Raw genomic sequence first — 6,095 nt, forward strand, 5'->3', positions numbered from 1 at the left:
CTCGTACGTAGGGAGAGTAATCTATGAACAAGGAGGATCCGATGCAAATGTAAAGGCATGATTCGGAAAATCAAAGGCGGCATTCTTACAACGGAAGAGCGTATGGAACTCAGAACAACTGTCAATCAACATCAAGGTCAGAATCTTTAATACAAACATCAAGACAGTTTGACTTTACGGAGCTAAAATTTGGAAAACTATCTTGCATTCTCAGAAGAAAATAGAGCAGACCATAAGACATGTTGCTTCAGGAATTGTAAGCGAATGTCAAAACAGTGAATAGCACTTTAGAACAACTGGGAAGATGATCCCAGGAGAGAGTAGGTCAAGAATCCTGCTAAGTGACGTGTGTTGCACGAGGGGTAGTAGGTATAAGTAATGATCAAAACTACGCTGTGAGACCACACACTATATATACTATTGGTATTATTATATTTAATTTAAAAATAATAAGACTTTTTGTTACTGACAGGATGAGCTCCTTATAGGTCATTAATTTATTCTGTCTTTGTCTACTGAATAAATTTGAAAGCTATTGTACGAGATACCTCACTATTTGCTATCAATAATCAAACCCTCAATTTCGAACAACAAGTACATTATTTTACATTAGCTACATACGTTGCAATCTCAAAATGCTCAAAATTTGCTGCATCAATATATATGAATTTACCATAGAATTTCATCTTACGTTGTAGTTGAACGTCATTACTACATGAATGAATGACCTCAATGTTTTAGAAATTCAACTAATGAATGTATTAAACTCTTTAATTTGGTTCATTAACATAAGAACAATAGCTGGAAGTTTATTCATTCATCTGCTATTAAGGTTAACCTAATCCAACCTAATCTTACATTCAATTAATTAATGTGTGAGGGAAAAAACGATGTAATGTTAATAGTTACTGTGATTTAGCATTTCAAACAAAAAAGGCATCACATCAACTGGGGCGTCTATTTTAATCTTCCATGGTATTTCAAAAGTTAATTGTAATAGAATAATCAAAAGGGAATGCTAAGGAATATTTGAATAGGCGATGTACTTAATTATGTATGCATGATATAGGGTGTAAACACTTAATGAATTTTAATAATGTCAATCAGCTAAATGAAAATTATTACTAAACACTCGGTTGTTTGACAAATAATAAAGAATAATGTAAAGCAATCTTTAGGTAAAGAATAGTCTACAACAAAGAAATGAAAAAAAAAGAAATGTACGCAATTGAACTAAGAATTCACATTATTCGTGTAAACTTAAAAGCATTTCTTACATTGCCTTTAGTAAATTCAATCAATTTAATGGCATCAGTTACCATTTATTCCAAGATCAGAATTTTCAATACAAATGTCAAGACAGTTCTACTGTATGGGGCGGAGACGTTGAGAACTACGAAAGCCATCATCCAGAAGATACAGGTGTTTATCAACAGTTGTCTACGCAAGATACTTCGGATCCGTTTGCCAGACACTATCAGCAACATTCTGCTGTGGGAGAGAACAAACCAAATTCCAGCGGAGGTAGAAATCAGGAAGAATCACTGGAAGTGGATAGGACACACATTGAGGAAAGCACCCAACTGCATCACAAGACAAGCCCTCACATGGAATCCTGATGGTCAAAGACGAAGAAGAAGAAAACCGAAGAACACATTACTCCGAGGAATGGAGACAGACATGAGAAGAATGAACAAAAAATGGATAGAACTAGAAAAGAAGGCCCAGGACAGAGTGGGTTTGAGAGTGCTGGTCGGCAGCCTATGCTCCATTGGGAGTAACAGGCGTAAGTAAATAAGTAAGTAAGTTACCATTTATTGTCCGACAAGTGTATTTAATTCAGGTTTCATAGGGTTAGAAAAATGTCAAATGAATTAAGGAAAACATAATTACAAGCAACATCACGGATAACGTCTTCATGCCAAGAACTGTTGATTATCAAGTGGTGTTTCATTTTATAAAACGATTTTCAAAGATTGAAAAATGTATATGATTCAATAAAAACTGATTTTAAATGAACAATTCACCAAGTAACATTTGGCCCAGAAACTAAAACTAGTCAAAAGTGTCTTTGAGAAAAGAATTCAAAGTATCTTATTGATAAAAATTGAAACAACATATGTTTCTTTCTTAACTATATTAATCCAACTCTAGCTGTCTGTAAATGATATCATCACAGTTAGCATTATTTGCTGTTGGTTTCTCTTATCTTTCTAGCTACATACTTCTCCCTAGCTTTGAAGTTGTACTATTACTGATATCAGTCTATCACGCACCTCGTCAAAGAATACTGGAAAACCCTTAGCATTGAATATTCTGTATAATCTGAAGCAATAAGTACTACAAATTGACCGGTCTGTCAATCATTTTCAGAAATAATTAAGATTGTGTATGCTTTTCTAGATTGCCTTTAAATATAGTGAAACATATGCCTATCAATTTTGTTTTACTAAAGTATTTTCAGTAACCATTCACTTTCTAAATTATATCTTACACTATAAAGATATGCTTGGTGAATTACATTATTTACATTTCTGTTTGAAAACAAAAATACTTATGAAAGTATATATATGTATTCAACTTAGACTAGAGTTCTCTTTTAAAATATGCCTTACATTTCATTCAAATATATAAAAGTTCAACATTTAGTAAAATATCCTTCTATTAACATATAATGTGTACATACTACTTTGTTTGCATAACATGAAATTGAATTTGAAAGGAACAACAAACGAAGTTCTATAACATTGTTTATGTCAATCATAGGTTGCTAAAATTATAAGCATTTATTCAAATAAAAAAGAAACAGCTTTTCATAGAATTAACCAGGGGATATGATAGAAAAAAAAACAATTTATTGACATTCTCATACAAAACTAAATAACAACTGTGAATATACTGAAACAGCAGTGTTGACTTTTCATGAGAATGTTTACTCAGATAACTTTTTGTTTAGATAAATTTATCTTCAATGTTAGCTTGTGTTAGTTTGTTTGTTGTAAACATGACAAAACATAATGAAGTTTATTTATATGGGTGTATCTATCCTTAACTAAAGGTTATATTTCAGGAAAACTGGTAACCTTTAAAGATTGGTGTTACTATGTATGAACGAAGTTTAAAGATATCCTCACGATGATCAATACAATGATTAAAGAATTTGTCCACCTGAATTAGTAATTTCGAATATGCTTCACTTTAGTTGACCATCTATTTATAAAGGAACCAATCTTGTTGGAGGTTTAGTTTCACATACTTCACTTTTTCAACTTTTAAAGGGAAGATAGATTTCTTGTTTATTCATCTATTGGTTGTTGTGAACTCCACATCTAATGGATTCACAGTTAATTGAAGATACAACTTATGACGATAGTCTTTATCAATCGATTATTACGCAAGTTTCTAATAACAATATGGCGTTGAGTAATTTAGAAAAATATATCACTTTTTAATTGGATTCTTTCGTTCATGGTTTGTTGTACTAAATGTTCTTTGAAGGTTTCTTCTGAGATAATGCTTTCTATAGATAGGCATGTATTACATAATATGCTTTTTAATTAAATTTTCATTTTCAATGATATGCTTACCATTATTCACAGTGCAAATGAGTTATTTTACCTAAATATATATCAGAAGGGGGGTTTGTGGAGATTCCAACTATAAGATGGCTAAATAAATATATAATTTAAAAAAATTTATTATTGATAACTGATGCTATCGTGACACATTAGTAGTCCCAATGGTTAGTGGCGTTTTAAATGTTTCTAAAGGATTTTGAAGCATAAATCAAGAGCTTTTTTTTTATTAAATTCCCTCTTTCTCTAACTATCATTTCAAACGCAAGTGGTCTGATATTTAAAAAGTAATCTTGGAGCAATGGTGTACCTCAAGGTTGTTTCACATTTAGTTATTACTCATCAAAACATAAACAAAGTCAATGTTTTCAATTTACACAATGACTTAGATAAACGTGACCTAATTAATAAAATAATCCATGGTGAGTAAATTACTCCTAGAACTGTCTATTGTTCGCGCAGTTTTTCTCCCCCAAAATAACTTACAGAGATGGAATACAAATGAAACATCATCTACAAGACAAATCACAGTAGCTTCAAGATGAACGGTAACAAAAATAGTGAACACCTACTTTGTACAAAATATACAAATATAGACTTTCATTGATTCGACACGATACATCGTCCATTAAATTAATTCTGTGGAAACTTAACTGATTTGAAAATTGTCAAACATCTCATCAATGACATATTAGAATTTCCAGACAAAAGTGGGACGGTTTAGCTCTTGTGATTTTAAATAGTTTGGTTGTCTTTTTGGTAAGCGATAATGACGCAGTCGAGAGTGATCGGGAAATACACACACTAAAATCGTTGAATTGATGTTTCTTGTTAAAACACATTTGACTGATACGAAAATAATAAGCTCAATACAAGAGATATGAGATATTGAAAGATAGTTTATAGTAGTTCAAAAATGGTAGGTTATCATGCAATGAGCAATGAGAATTAGTTTACTATGCTAATTGAGAAATTATTTTTCAGAGTAATCAATAGATTAATAAAAGTGCTAGTAATGTTCCACACGAACATATATAATAGGATAATAATAAATCATCTGTTATTTACTGTTATATCGATTGCCTGAGTGCCCTGTTAATATATGACGTGATGATCCCCGCCAATCAGAGAGGAGTGAATTATCGATCAGAGCAATGATACACAAAAGCCGTATAAGCAGTCTTGAGTACTTATCAGTCCTGCTTTCTGCCTAGCCCAGTCAGTTAAGTCCAGAACAACAATAACAGCCTCTGCAATGTGAATCATTATTCTCAAACAAATTAGGTTTATATACCAATCACACTGACCACATCGTACCATAAAATAGAAAATAACATTTGTACAAGATTTAGCCAAATGTGGTTGTGAATAGGGGGAACAATAATCAATAGACTGGGGATAACTCAAGAATGGCAAATCGTACAGTAATAGTCTATGAGTCAAAATAAAGCTCATAATAAAGGAAACATTATTATGAATACTTAAGTTACTTAACAATTACACAATAGGAAATGTACATATCATATTAGTCCATAAATAGTCCTGAAATGTTACCATTCATAATTCTCTTCGTTATATAACATTTACAGATAGAAAGGCTTTTTCGATAAAAATGTTTTTAATTGCCAATGAGAGGTAAGTATGCCTTTTTAATACAGAGAAAATATAACTAGAAATTTGTCCTTTATAGAGTTATTGTTGATGAGGATAACCTTTGAAAGCTTTCAGTGTTTATAATACATAATTATAGTGGTTTGCCTACGGAAACGAACTTTTATCATACTGATTTGCGTATTCATCTTACAAAACAAGATTTTGTTGTTGGAATTTATTTTGTTAACTCAGCTTCAATAAAAGGTCAAACCATGTACGTTTTAAGACTTTTATACCTGTTGACTTTATCAGTTGAAAGGTCTAATCCCATCATTCAAATGTTAACACATTCATAACCATCAAATTAAAATGTGAATCAAAGTGATTTGATTCAAAATAAATATACTTTCCATCACAGACTGTCGCTAACTAAAGTACCATTGAAAACTAGGGTATATTACATCTCTGTTTTATAATAAATGAGTTTGTGAACTATGGATAACAACAGACTCATCTATAGACCTCATGTCTGCCAAGTAATTTAAAGCTAATTGTTTGTGTATATACATTAATTATGAGTTCTTAATTGTGAGTAAACAAATTTACGTTGGCTCCTGAATGTAAATGATTTTCTAGGTAATATCTGCTCATGTCAAAAGCTATTTTCAAACTGTTTTGTTTTCATAAATCACTGGATTAAAGTTGATCGATACCATTAAATTTCACAACTGTCAGATTATTATTATTACGTTAAAGGATGAAATACCTTTCAAATATTAGCAGTGTTCATTGTCAATAAATTAATCAGGTAGAGAGAAACATAGTGTATAACAGTACATATAGGATAGAGCTTAATTTATACGATAATAATGTGAATTGTGAATAATATCAAACTAGGTGGCTAGGATAGATAGTCCAAGTAGGATC

This window comes from Schistosoma mansoni (assembly GCF_000237925.1).
Source record: "Schistosoma mansoni, WGS project CABG00000000 data, supercontig 0244, strain Puerto Rico, whole genome shotgun sequence".
Classification (NCBI taxonomy): Eukaryota; Metazoa; Platyhelminthes; class Trematoda; order Strigeidida; family Schistosomatidae; genus Schistosoma; species Schistosoma mansoni.